Consider the following 15,302-nt stretch of genomic DNA (forward strand, 5'->3'; position numbering starts at 1 on the left):
GATTGCGCTTTCATTTTAAGACATAAATATATGAGATTTAAGGGCTTTTTTCAATCAGTAAAGGAGAGAAGGGTAATTGCCTTATTAAATTATGATTACTGAATCAGACAGACTGCAAGACGTCAAGGAAAGGGCTTGAAAAATTAATTCTGGATATATGTATACATCTCTCACTACTTTAGGCATCTTTTTACTTCTTACTTGAACATGACGACCTCACACAAAAAGAGCTGGCCTTTTCTGATTGCTTCAGTCTCTCTTGCTGTCTGTCTTCCTCATTACCGATGAGGCCTGAAGGGCAATGGTTGCTAGTTCTAGCTGAAGAGCAAACTGGCCGATGAGAGCTGTGCCCTGCTGGTTGGTGGGAGTTCTGCCATATTGTTTGGCGCTGGCAGATTCCCAGATCTGTTGCGTTTCACTCGAGGGCAGGAGACGCGTTCTTTTTTAGATGTTTAAATGGTTTGGGATCAGCCTTTACAATTAGCAAGGGGCCAACTTTCGATGCGTCTAGACCTACAAACTAGCACAGATACGTACCAGATTGTAGCTCTAGGCTGTCTATCTTGAGTAAAGCAGAATTGTTGATGCGCAGTGCATCTGGATCACTTTGTCCGTCATGTATAATCTTGAATTAGGTGACCTCATTCAGCTCAATGTAGATAAATACACAGTGTAATCATACGGCCTTCAATTATCGCTTTTATTCTTATGATAATCATCAGACTGTTGTTTACCAGATATTTTGTTCAGCTCACGAAATGTCCTAGTTCATTGCAGTCTTTTCCCTATAATGTTCTACCTCGGGATATGTTGCATGTGATAGATCACGGCGGCCCACACAGTGATGATGTGTGGAAACCATTTTAGCAAGTGTGGCTAATTTAGTACCTGCCTATTGATTTTTCTGCTTACCATTTTGCCCTTGAGCCAGAAAGGGGTTAGCTTTCAGATCGATGAACCGTTTCCTGAGAGGTAAGAGATGGGATTAGGTGATAGCAACCTATCACACGTAGTTAGTCCGTTCACAGTGACACATGACGGGAAGGCAGAAGCCATATCAAAAATCTGTATGGGATAGTAAGAGGATCCCGGTTATTCCATAGGGATTGAAAATGATCGGAATCGTATGCCTTTTCACACAGACACGTGCAGCGACAAGATTTCACATACTTGACATTTGCGATTGCAGTTCAAGGATGACTGTAAGGTAAATTGTTAACTCCTCATGTTTTAAAACATCCTCGGAAATGTTCAGACGAAAGGATTTTTAAAATATATATTACCCAACCAGGTCATCCTGCAGCTTATTTTTGAACAATTAACCCTTGTCACGAGAACACAAGATTGGTTTGGCTGGAGAGGCTTTGGCCCATTTAGATTAATCCTTGCATTTTGATCTTATTCTTCCAGGATCCCCATTTTATAGTCTTCCCATCTGAGCAGCAAGATATTTTTGTTCTCAAATGGGTGATAATCCAAACTATTCACAAAATCTCCTACACAAACCCATTCTTTCCCGAGACCTCAATTCTATGCAACTCCTTTCCTTTGTCACACAATATAAAGCTTGTCGAACACCACCATAGCGCCACTTAATTCTTATTTTCTAATTACCCACCCTGTCAGTGGGAGAGCCTTCAGCCATTCTGCCCCTGCTCTGGAACTCCAGTCCCTCTGCCTTGCCCCTCCACCCCTCCCCACCTTCAAATCCCCATCTGAAAACCTACCCTTTGACCATGGTTTCCTCCGTTTCCCCCCACCACCACCATCAGCTCAAGCTCCCAGACAGGAATGTGAAGCACCTTCAGATGTCATACTGAGTCGTAAAGCACTATACAAATGTAAATAGTTACGGAAAGATTTCAATCAGTTTCGTCCTAGTTTCCAGCCCGTGTGAGTCTTTGCACTCGCTTTGATGTTCTCATTTGGAAAGTTGCAGAGATGGCAGAGGTGGAAATTGCCAATTCACAGAAGAGGTCCCGTTTATGGTGGTGAAATGGAGAAGCAGTCGCGTCCCCTGATCTCTGCCTGAGGTGGAAATGTTCAATGGGTTTCAGAAATGTTAGTGTTATATTTCTCAGCGTCGACCTTCCTCTCCTTGACAGGCAGCCTCGGAAAATTCTTAATAAGGAGCACTGATGTCGTCTCATTATCAGGTTAATATAAGGACGGTATCAGGAGAACTAGAGGCTGTTACATCAAAGGGAGAAAAAAAGACATTCAATTTCTCAGCCAGTGCTGTCGTCCGTCACCTTGACGAGCACAAGATAAAAAGGGGGATGTTTCAAAGCAGATAATTAAAGAACAACATATGGAAATATCCAGGAACCGTATCATTTAAACTAGTTCATAACCCACATAGGATCCGAATTCGCCGTTCATTTACAATCGCTCTCACAGCACAGCGGTTCCTAGCCAAGATTAACATTTCTCCAAAAATAATTTGTTTGGTTCCAAGGTGTAAGATAGTTCCCACTGCAACGAGCTCACGTCAAAGCCCACAGTGATCTGTTGTCAGCTGCTCTTGCGTTTCAGTGTTATGCCTCTGTTCCTTGTTCAGTAGCTCTGCAGCCCAGTTTCGGCGCAGATGGTTATATAACTAAACAGATGAATAAACTGCCAGTCAATCACGGGGGAAGGAATAGGAGGTGTGCAGTTTCCGAGTTGAAAATCAGGCGAGAGTAAAATTAAATATCTTTGTCCATGATTTTGGTTGTCTTTCCACTCAACTCCTAAACTCAGCTCGGGCGCCCAGCCAACAAGAACAACAACTTGTATTTATATAGCGCCTCCTCACGCAGGGTAGCTCCCCAGAGCGCTTGACAGTGGAGGAGCATGACTCCGAGCTGGGGGGAGACACTGTCGAAGAGGAAGGTTTTCAGGCGAGATCTGAAGATGGTGAAGGAAGGGGCAAGGTGGAGGAGATAGAGGAAGAGTGTTCCAGACTTTGTACTGGTCTGTACTGTTAAGCGCTTTAGGACATCCTCAAGACATGGCATGTAAAGCTATATCAATGTCAATGTGTATTGTATAGTATGGAGGGAGAACAGATGAGGATCAGTGAAAGCACAGAGCCAATAGACACTGAAGCTAACTGGAGCCAGATGTATTCGTTTGAAATGTGCCAACAGTCTATCTCCTCAGCCACTGTTCCGAAACTATAGCTGACAGTCATCTTACCTACTTCAAGCGGAAGAGACTTTAGTATCAGCATATGGATTTTGGTCCATTTAATTGGTTTAAGTTGATGGTTCTGATTATTTATCATTTTACTTACTGTAGAGTGTACATAAAACCTTCACTTCCTTAGCTCTCCAGTTCATTTCCTTCTTGGTCTGCGTCCCATTCCCTACCTGTGAGAGTCAGTGATTTAGGATGGTTGATGGCAGAGTGGTTGGATTAGCTGAGGTTCTACATTATCTCTATATCGAGAAAGCACTTGCCCTTTGCTTGGTCTGTCACGATCTCCCCATAAGGAGAATAATGGGTTTGAATCCAGATCCTGCCACTTTGCAGGAGAGGAAGTCTGAGAATAAGGAAGCCCTGTGAATCAATTCAGTCTTGCCTTCTCTATTATGGATTGTGTTTACCGTTTGCTTCACGTAGACAGTGAGGATCAGAAACAACCCAAGGAACGAATCTCACGATTTATCAAGTGATGGCATTCAAATGTATTACACGACTGGGGTCCGTTGAGTGTTGCTAAGCTATTTAGATCACAGCGCGCATCGCAGCTAAACTCAATCCTTTGCTTAACTGAAGTTTTCACACATGTAAATTCCAACAGAAGTCGCCGGAGAGTGATCAGGAGATAGGAAGGAACCCTGGCTGTTTTTCCTTTCCTTAACCCAGGGCCTCCTTAACTAAGGGACCCTGTTACTGCTGCAGTGGCCGAGATCAGCTAACTTAGCAAAGATGGTGCTGCTGCCGAACACAATTTGTGAAGCCTCTAATTGCTTCTCTCTCTAGTTAATAAAAATCACAATGGTTTCCGGTAACCCGAGTGTTCATCGTTGATTCCAAGAGGCTTTCTGCGCTGACCGCGCTGAGCTGAAACCACCCAGCATCTCTGTTTAATTGTTCTGCGAACGGGTTCATTAAGTACCTGGCAGCCTCTGAATGGTGTGTTCTCCATCTGCTCTGGCCTCGTGTCAGGAAGCAGATTACAAAAAACAATACCTTTGGCTCCCAGCGGCCATTTGGAGAATTTTTGGGGAGGTGACGATATAACATCAGTAGAATAATAATGACCACCTCATTGTGTTCCTCTGCCAAAACCCGCAGTGCCATTGTGCTCAGGTTTCCTTCTCGCACTCACGCCCCAAACTTATCTAAGATTATCCATCCAGAATATCCAATCCATTCGGCAAATACTTAAGGAATTTACACGCACGTATGCGCATTTACGCAAGCTCAAATCATCTCCTATATTGCTTTATAATGCATTCTTCCCTCCTATTCTATAAGTCTTGAAAGAAATCTGCTTGCTCCCCTTCAGATTTCTTCCTGCTTTCCTCGAGATGTTGAGACATGATGGGGTGTAAGTCCATATTTGCTGAGTACCTCTCAAGTGATCGTTGTTCATGTGATGTCTGGATAGAGTCAGCGAATCATTCAGTCACTGAATTAGGGATCAGGAGCAGAGACCATGACTGACTCGCCCCCCCACCCCCCTCCTCCACGGTCTGTGCTTTAGCTGCACACTGGGCGAAGCCTTGATAATAATACTCCTTGCATTTGACACAGCGCTTTATCAGGTCTTCAAGACATCTCAAAGCGCTTCACAGGATATACTATAAAGTGTAGTGACTGTATATTTTGGGGCGAAACACGGCAGCCAATTGCGCACAGCAGCGTCCCACAAACAGTCGTGGATTGAGTGACAAATCATTATTATTATTTAGTTATTTATCTATTTGGATACGGGATTATTGATCAGCAGGGACTGAGGTCAATTAATCAGTTCTTTGATTCACCACGGATGTGTGCAATTACTAATGTTCTCCGTGTAAAGATTGAATAGTTTCATCGCAATAGGACTTTTTAATATTGAGAGCCAATTATCACACAAAGCCCAATCTGTTTGAAGGCAGAGAATGAATAACCTCCCCAGCCTTACCTAAAAAAGGCTTCTGGCATTTGACAGCTTTGCCAAGGTAAGGAGATGCCAGGATGACTTTCCTTTCCAACTGCATAATCCAAGGCTATAACCAAATGCTGCATCCAAACCTCAGAGGCCACAGTGTGTGGGAGCACATGGACCACAGAGAAATCTGTAGTCACAGTAAAGAAGTCTAAAACGGGAAGGAATACAGCATGAGGTGAATTACAACTTAAATAAACCTTTGATACTTCTTCCCCCAAGACACTCGAGATAATCCATGTACTGTATAAACTGAGATACAGTTAATTAACTTTTTTGGACCCGAAATGAGAACTAAAAAAATGCTCTAAATCTATTGTTGGTTTAGCAATTGTTTTGGATTCAATCATTCATTTTTGTGCGAAGGAAGGCTGTAAGGCTTTGGTGAATCTGCTGATGCATGTTAGTGTACATAATGAAAGGAACACTATTCCTCCTAGAATATCTTAGCAAAACTCCATAGCAACAACGCGTGGCTGACTGCACAAGAGAAATAGATCACGTTTTGCCTACAAAATATACAGTCAATTCACTTCATGGTATATTTTTTTGTTTCCTTCCTTAACCCAGGGACCTTGGGAAAAATAATAGATTTCGTGAAACGCTTTGAGACGTCTCGAAGACGTGATGAGGTGCTTTATCAAGTGCAATGGTTATTATTATTAATATTAATGGTCAAGGCTGATGTCCTGTTCATGGCGTATAACACAGATGCAGACTTGTAATAAGGGTGATTAATACTGCATCACCTAAGTCCTCAAAAAGAACTGGGTCACATCCATTTCATGCTTGCTTGTGTTTTTATCACTGTTTCCATTAATTAAAGCAACCATCCCAGGTGTCCTTTGAGTTTGTGCTTCTTTTATAAGCAGAGTGCCTGCCCCAAACTCATTTAATGCCGGAGTCTCACAGCCAGAGAGAGAGAGAGAGGAAACAACAATAACAATTTGGTCACTCAATCCACGACTGTTTGTGTGGAGACGCTGCTGTGCGCAATTGGCTGCCGTGTTTTGCCCACAAATATACAGTCAATTCACTTTACAGTATATTCTGTGAAGCGCCTTGAGACGTATCGAAGACGTGACAAGGTGCTATATCAAATGCAAGGATTATTATTATTATTATCATCATGCCTTTGACTTGGGTTTGGATTCAGAGCGAAATAGTGGCAGTGCGCTAACACTCTGTGGTAACTGCTGTCCAAGCTGGACAAAAGAATACATCCATAAGGAGAAAGAAGTTGCCATCTGTTTAAGGGAAGCAAAGTGAGGAAATCCTGGCACGTTTCGAAAAGAACAGGGAGTTTCTCCCGATGTCTTGGCCAACAATCGCCAGATAACATGGCCGTTTGTGCTGATTTGCTGCGTGAAGATTATTATTATTATTAATATCATACATTACCATGATCAAATAGCCTTTCTCCACGGAGAACAAATGAATAAGATTGAAGTGGTGATCAGGGGTATGGTACCCAGATGATCATGTTATAATGGGGCTGCTCTGTAGTAGGGGATAGGAGGCCTTTGTGTACGAGATTAGGAAAATCCATTTAAATCCGACCGGCCGTTCATTGTTTGGTTGTTTTTTTTCTCCCCACACACTCTTCCAAGTTGTAACATAAGTCAGCACAGAGTGGGAATCGAAGCTGTACCTGGCGTGCTTTTACCCACCAGGGCATAACAGGAACTTCCACGCTGTTTATAAAGTGGAATAAGTTTTGAGTGACCTTTACTTGAAGGATTCAACTATCGCATGAATCGAAAACGCTCTCTCCTTAAGCCGAGGTGTGATTGCCTTACCTCAGTGCGAATCCGCCACCCGCTTCTGTTTCTCACCCACACGCGCTATTCACAACCGCCTTCTTTCTTTCAGATTCCTATCAACCCAGCTGCTCAAAATCATTCAGAACTGTTTCTCTTCCCACTTGGTTTGCGGTCGTTCTGCCACCCACCCATCACTTTGCTTTATCTCGTCGGCTCTCATCTGCTGTCGTTGCTTCCCACCCTTTAGTCCTCTCCTGTTACGTCTGCTTCCTAAGCCTGAATCAGCTTCCTTTGCTTCGAGTGTGAAAAGTGATAATTAAGAGCCTTCCATTGTACGCTGAACAGCCATTTGCATTGATATGAATCCAGTAATATTATTCACTAAAGTTTTGATTTCTAAGAATTGCGTCACTAGTTCTTTTTCCAGGGTCTGTTCTGATCTCAGTCACAGCATAATTGTTGCTACTGTCACTGGCACCTGAGCTGAGATCAGTTAACACCACTCACCAAAGATCAAACCTGGGCCCCTGCTGGTCTTTCCGGCTCATTGCCACACCAACCATTCACACGTTGAATCATCGGAAGAGCGAAGCAAACTTCTTCGGGAAGGAAATGAGGGAGAATATTCTACAGGACAGGAATGGTGAATGTCGGTGGCTTCCGTCTAAACCTTGAGCATCTTAACCAAGCTGCCAGTAAACGTGAAGGCCCACAGCACAAGGTTATCCACTGTCCCATGTTAAAAAGGCCCACATATAGTAATATTGCGCTCAGTATCTGACACTGTCAAGGTTCATCCATTATTGTATGAGGTGCAAGAGGCTTACTGGTGCCCAACCATCTACCCTAGTAGAAGGAAGGAAAGCTTTAGCATGTTCAGTAGAGAAGAGGTTGGGGGAGATTGGTGAGAGAGAGAGAGAGAGAGAGAAAAAACAATGTAGTAAAATAAATGCTAACAATACAGTGCCTCCATTGTTGGAAATGAATGAGAATTCATTTGTGAAGTTCGCGTTAATAAGATCTGGAGTAAAATAAACCTTAATCTACTAAAAAAAAAACCTGCTATTTGTCTCTCACAGGCAGGAAGATCGCGTGGCTCATGGGTGACATACATTTTTGTTAATTAGAGGAGAGCAGAAGAGAGCGAGAGAGAATGATTATCTTTTACTGGCTTTAAATAATCTGCCCTTTCCCCCTCCCTTCCTCTCAACGCCACCTATTTAGGCCGTGATGCATTTCCATGTGTGCCAACTGCTATCTGTTACGTAATTCACGTGGCATTCTCCAGGTGTGAAAGCCTAGACAATAATTGCCCTGTGTTGAAGGCATCAAAACTGAGACTGGCAGTTTCCTCACCCATCGTTTACTCACGGCACTTTAGAACGGGAATCAAAGGATAAATAACTGGAAGCTGGAACCAGAACTGAGACCATTCATAGCCCTTGTGTCTATATAATAAGATATATCAAATGCAAGAATTATTATTAAGATTCGATTTGTGTGTATCCCATACTAACTACACACAAATTTTTTACAAATAATCCCTCCAAAAAAACAATAATAATTTGGTCACTCAATGCATGACTGTTTGTGGGACACTGCTGTGTGCAATTGGCTGCCGCTTTTCGCCAAAATACACAGTCACTACACTTTACAGTATATTCTGTGAAGCGCTTTGAGACGTCCGAATGATGTGATAAGGTCGCTACATCAAATGCGAGGATTATTATTATTATAATTATTAACCAGCCAGCGTTCTGAGTGCTATGGCAATCTGTACCTTTAGATTATCGAGGTCAAATATGACTACAGCGTTTGGAAAAGCTCAGGTGAAAGATTTATAACAGGAGAAAAGAAGTTGCAGATTCTCTAATTAAATACAACAAAATTTATAGTTGGGGTATGCCAGCCTGCACCTTCCCCAGCAACCGCCTGTGACAAAGTGGCTGGATTTAAATGTCACTTTGTGAATTAAATACCGTGACTTATTTGGCTGGGAGTGAGATAAAGTCAGGTCGCAAAACTAAATTCACTTGGTTCCTACGTCACATTTAACAATGGCTTCAATACTAGAGCGGAAACTGGCAACGGTGCAGTATGTTGTCAGATGGGTTTGACATGCTACACTGATTTCCAAGATATTTACCTCCAGCCTGAGAACTGAGCTGGTGTTTATTAATAGATTATTATTACTCTCAGTGTTAGGTGCTCGTGACATCTCTGAGACCAGAGATATCGCCCCTACAATCTGCCTCCTTCCACGTCAACTTCAGCAACAGGTTTAACGTTATATTTGGGTTTCGCCCACAAAGCACACAGTCAATCCACTTTACAGTATGTATTCTGTGAAGCGCTTGGAGATGTCACAAGACTGTGATAAGGCGCTGGCTAAATCAAATGCAAGTATCTTATATGAAAATGTCGCAGGAAATCAGAACTTGGCAAAGATATAAATCACTGCTCCGCGTGTTTTCCTGGCATTTTAATGTACCTTTCATCGTTCAGTCACCTGAAATCTGGACCGGAAAAGGGAGGATAGAACTTGTCATACCATGAGGGAAATTTTAAGTGGAGCATAGTAACGAGAGGAGAGGGGCAGCTAGGAACTGGGTCAGATTAAAGTGGCAGAGGAAGAGAGTTAGGGAAGAGAAAGGTTGTGTTATGGTGAAACTAGATAGACATAAGGTAGCTGGGCCTTGCAGGAAATCAGAGCTTGGCCACCAAGCGTTTGAATTTTGGGCATTTCTGCGGAGAAAATGATAGCGGTGTGATGGGCAGGGTGTGGTTTTAATAATAATAACCCTTGCATTTGATATAGAGCCTGATCACGTCTTCGAGACATCTCAAAGCGCTTCTCTTTAAACGTTCTCCTTACCCCTCCTGAGTATTCCTTTTCTTGTCTTGATTGTAGGATGTGCATTCAGCCTAACCCTATAACCAGCTCCTGTGTTATCCACGGCTGGACTGTGTCACAGCGACATGTGAGGGGAATAGTGGAGTTTATACAGGATATATGGCCAGCCACCATCTGCTTCAAATAAAAGAGTTCAGTGACACTTCCAAGATGAATTTCACTGCGTTCAGCAAAGGAACCGATTCAATCCATTCTCCCTCTGAGCCTCTGCTGGACACCAGCCATTAAAATACTCATCAAACACAGTCATGGAAACATAGGGGTCGTGGCATGACTTTAAAAGGTGAATTGTAATGTTCTGTTGTGGATGAACGCACAAGGATTTTATTAAGGAGCCCTTGGGTGCACGACAAGGACTTTATCAATGGAACCTGGTTTGTACCGCTGGGGATTTTATCAATGAGCTTTGCGGCTGTCAGTCAGAGTCACGTGTTACTTAATTCCTCCTGGAGCCAGTCACCTGAAAAACCCTTTTAAAAACAAAGGATGGATTAATCCCACGAGTAATCTCAACACTTTATTAATTTACAGTTCCCGAGAGTTTGTTTTTTTCATTGTGCAGTGTTTCGGTTTCTTGAACTGAAATGTTACTGGCTCATTGCGCTGATATTTTCTAGTCAGTGTGTGCGCGTGTCTGTGTGTGTGTGTGTGTGTGTGCGTGACTGCGCGTGTACAGATTTCATGTAAATCTTCGATACCGCGGAGTACAAAGAGGCTATTTTGGTCCCTCGACATCGCATTCATTCCTTGCACAAACGCTGTAGAATGCTGTCAGTTATCTGCTTCGAGAAAAGAACGGCACAATTATTTGGGGACGGTGGAGGTGATCAGGAAAGATAGAGAGAAATTCTTCACCGACCCCGACATGATGGTTTTTGCTGAAGTCAGGAGGGGAGGAGGGCACCATGTTGTCTACGGAACAAAGCAGAGCCAGGTTTCAATCATGCGGAGATGTGGGGTGGATCAATAATATGGATCTGTTTTCTATTGTAACCTTCGGAAACATTGTGGGCATTTAGAAACTCCCACCCAGGAGATGGAATGGCGCTATCCGTGTTAGGTTATGGAAGGTTTTTTTTTTTTTTGCCTGGTGAGTGGACAAAGTGGGCTTGATGGTCAACTGGCTCTTTCGTTGCTCTCTTGTGGTCTGAACCTTCCTTCCAAAGATCATATTCCGAGCTTGTTACCATTCCCTACTGAGGCAAACCGCAACATACTGAGCACAAACTAGATGTCCCATCCCTCTGATGGAGGGAAATCTGCTCGTTGCATGTGGAAGTTGAGCTATTGCTACGTTTTAAACTACGAGAATCATTAAAACTACGGCAAACCTATGCGCTGGTCCAGATGTCTCGGAGCGAACGCTGTTGAGCTAAATAATGTTTGAAAGAACTTGAAGTATTCTTTATTATTTTCCGGTTTGTGCAATGCAGTGCCATCTAGTGCTATATCGCCAGGCAGCAACACCTAAATCTGCCCAAAGGTCTTGCAACTAATCCACGGCACACCTCAGGTTTAGTTATCATCAGGCAACTCAACTATCAGGTCTTCACGCTCCAGCCTAATCCTGTCCTTATTCAAACCCCACAGGTACGCGTTTTCTGACGGAGGTCCCTAAGATAGCGCTGGATAAGCTCTGACTGGTTTCATTTTACTCCCCTCCTCAGCTCCGCTCGTTCAGTGGTCAGTAGCTCTCTGTGAGGGGCATGGTGGTGCGGGGGTTGGGGTAAGGGAGGGTAGGAGTGGGAGGGTGGCCGAAGGCAGGGTCGAAGAGGTGGGTCTTGAGACGTGCCTTGAAGGAGGCGAGGGAGGACGCGAGGCGAAGGGAATGTGGGATGGAGTTCCAGAGAGTGGGGCAGAGGTGATGGGACACAAGGTAGCTTCACCCTTCAGCAGATTTCAGTGATGTCCTTCTTCGTCCACAAAAATTAACGTACAAATTCGACGGTGGTTAGTAGAAATTGCAAGCAATCCCTTGCTCCCTCACTCCTGCCTTTGCCAGCAAACATTTAGTCAGGAGGGAATGAAAGTTTTTTTTTATTAAAAAGGAATGAAAAAGAATTAAAAATTGATGAAAATATACAGTCGCGTTGGAGCTACATCCTCCAGCTGCTTCCTGTCTCTGCGACCAATAAACACTACAACTGACCTGTGTGACCAAGAGATGTGCTCACTGGGGTGTTGCTGTTACACATTTTCTCTCTCCTCTCTCTCGCTCTCTCGCTCTCTCTCTCTCTCTCTCGCTTTTTCTCAGCGTCTGCTGCTGTGTGATTCGCCTGTCAAGGTCGGGGCGAGGCGTGGGTGCGAGTGTTAACACGATAATTACTCAGTTTGAGTCCTCGCTGTAACTATGCCACCCACTCTCACACATCAGGAAAGTGAAAATCTCTGCGGTCGGAAGCCGTGTGCTAAAAGCAACACAGAGAAGTCGATCCAACCCACATCGCCGCTTTTCAAACCCGGCCCGTCAGTTTCTTCCCGAGCCAAAATGCATCCTCCTCCCCCGCCAGCGTCAGCGTGGGTAACGGCTGCATCTTAGGGCGAAACGTTAAAAATCCCATGGCTCTGGTCAAAAAGAAAAGGGATTTTTTTTCCAGCATCCTGGCCAACAATGCCCCTCATATATATATATAAAAAAAACCGGCATGGCTATTTGTGGGGAGAAATTAATTAGTCACTTCAATCCACGCCTGTTTGTGGGGACGCTGCTGTGCGCGATTGGCTGTCGCGTTTCGCCCACAAAAGATACAGTCAATTCACCTGACAGTATATTCTGTGACGCGCTCTTTGAGACGTCTCGAAGATGTGATAAGGCGCTGTGTCAAATGCAAGGAATAGCATTATTATTATATATCGTTGCTTGAAAAAAATTAGCTGCTGCATTCACCTACACTTGACAGTAAATCTAACCCGCGAAGCAGTTTGAGATGTCCTCCTGAAGCGAAAGGCTCTAGATTAAATACAAGGATTATTTCTGTATTTATAACAGTGTGACATTCCTCCGCTTGGTGACTGCATAATTTCACTTGAAAGCAAAGTAAACCTCTTAATCGTAGAGAACAACTTGGGACCGATTAAAACACCAACACTTAAAAGCTGAAACATTTACCGCATTTACTGCTGGGAAAAAAAAAGTAATCGGACTCTTTGGGCTGAGTGATAGTGTGTGAGCGAAAAAAATAATAAGGGTTTCTCAGATAGCCTTTGCTGGAAATAACCACATCCTGTGAAGTGCTTTGAGACGTCTTGAAGACGTGATAAGGCGCTATATCGAATGCGAGAATTATTATTATTATTACCTTAGTGAAGGCTAGCGGAGTTTCCTCAGGCTGTGTGGACGAGTATTTTTTTTGTGGAGATTTAGGGCGAGGGAGAATTCACACCATAACAATCTTCTCATTTGTCTGCCTTAGTCTGACAGGTGTTGTTTGCTGCTAATTAAAATGTCTTGTTTGGTTCCCTTTATATTTCCGAGCAGTCTTATTAATGAATTTCCTTCCATCTGCTCTATTATCCTGCAGGAAGCAAATCTGCTGTTGGGTAACTTTTTTTTTTGTCTGTGTAACAATATGACATGCTTGACGGCATGGAGCCAGACCAAAGTTTAGTTAGCTTCAATAGCAGGATATCGTAGAATAAAGCGAACAGGCCCAAAGCATCAGCCTTGCTATCAAATGGAAAAGCTCCCATTTGGTTAGAGCGCTCGCCTCACAAGCAAGTGGACCCGGGTTCGATTTCGGGCGGGGCGAAACCTTAGGCAAATTTCCTTACTCCACGTGCCTCGGTTTACCTAGCAGTAAGTAGGAACCCGGTTGTTAGTTGCTTGGCAGATCACTTTTCAGGGGCAATAAACTCTCCAAAAAGAAAAATAAATATGGTCACTCAATCCGCGACTGTTTGTGGGGACGCTGCTGTGCGCCATTGGCTGTCAGGTTTCGCCCACAAAACATACAGTCAATTCACTTTACAATATATTCTGTGAAGCGTCTTGTCGACATGATCAGGCTACATCAAATGCAAGGATTACTATCATTATTATTATTATTATTTCCAAGCATTAACATCTATCACTCTGATGAACACAGAACTCAAACTCATCCTCCAAATAAAATCCTTCGTTTTTTTTCTCTCTTTTTTAGGATTCTCTGGTTTATCCCCAACAGAAATCGTAAGGCAAAGTTTGTCGATGTCTGTCTATGCAAAGTAAGTAGGAAAATGCATCCGATAGAGAATGCTGTACGTTGACACAACGGCTGACGAGGCGATCGTTTGATCGGAGATTTACACGGCATTCCAGAACATATAACGCCTTCAGTTTGGTTCTCAGGATACATTTAACAATCGGTAGATGAAGAAATTTGGATGCCAATCTTTCTCCCAAGTCTGAGTGCTACGCTGGTTTAATGGAATACTAAAAGTGAAAGCATTGAGAACCTCCAGCTATTGGCTATCCTTCTGGACAACATCAAATTGGAAGGCGAACGGTTTGAGGATAGCTTCTGCCTGAAGGTAAACAATCAGAATGATTCGGTCTCCAAAAAAAGATGTTTGCAACATTTGGAATTCCTTCTGCCTGGGTTTCTGTGCAAGACCCCATGGACCCTGAAAGGGGAAGACTTGGAGTGAGTACAGAGTCCAATTTCTCTCGTTCAAGTTTTCCATCTTCATAGGTTTTTTCTGTATTCGCTGTCCAGGATTTCCTGGGGTGAAGAACTGAACTACTTCTTTTAGGGCTGGGAGCTTAAATGCTCCATATTTCCCAAGCATTCCACCATCTCGTGTTGAGTTTGCAGCTGATATTCTTTGGTTATACGGGACGAACGCAACCCTGTGTGCAGAGCGCTGCAGGACCCAAAGTGATGGAGAGTAAGATTGCAGTACTCAGCCTCTTAACCAGGACCTAGCACTGTTTAACGATTAAAAAAAAAAAAATTTATCACAAAGTACCAATAAGTGTTGAAACCGGCCACGGGATTGGTGATATCTGCTCGTAGGACTGGCTTGGTGGCCAAGATATACCACGCCACGCAGCCATTAATCAGTCGTCCTCCCAGTCCTTTTTCATTTGCAGTGAAGTGTGTATTCCATATATACAGTACAATGTTTTCCCCCTCAACGTGCTTGCCTGTTTATGTTTTTCTGGACGCTGTCTCTAAACCGCCTTAATCATTTCCAATTTTCAATTGTATACCTCAAATGTTTTTTGTTTCGTACATCACCTACTTCTTATAGGGCTGGGAGCTAAATGCCCCAGTTTCCCCCCCCCCCTCCCCCCTCCCCCCACCATCCCCTTTCCCCACCCCTCGTTGCTTACGTGGTACTGGATATGTATTGGGTAGAAAAGGAGTAATGGTACTATAAGAAGCAATAGAGTAGAGCAGCCTGATAAGAGCACAACTATGGAGGAGAAAATTTGCCTCCACTCTGCATCTACGCTAATGTGCAATGTGTATGGGCTTCCACTCATCAGAATGGGATGAAG

The 15,302-nt window shown here is 43.6% G+C and overlaps 1 protein-coding gene across 1 annotated transcript in view; it reads left to right on the forward strand.

The window, feature by feature from the left end:
• The window catches only part of LOC103176808 (protein bassoon), a 118,326-nt gene extending 103,320 nt beyond the window's left edge, over window positions 1-15,006 (forward strand). Inside the window, exon 15 of the mRNA XM_042339709.1 lies at window positions 13,960-15,006. The gene's annotated coding sequence lies outside the window, so the exon portion shown is untranslated. The remainder of the gene's footprint in view (window positions 1-13,959) is intronic.
• The last annotated feature ends 296 nt before the right edge of the window (window positions 15,007-15,302 follow it).

Source organism: Callorhinchus milii, unplaced genomic scaffold, assembly GCF_018977255.1.
Source record: "Callorhinchus milii isolate IMCB2004 unplaced genomic scaffold, IMCB_Cmil_1.0 Scaffold12, whole genome shotgun sequence".
NCBI classification, from domain to species: domain Eukaryota; kingdom Metazoa; phylum Chordata; class Chondrichthyes; order Chimaeriformes; family Callorhinchidae; genus Callorhinchus; species Callorhinchus milii.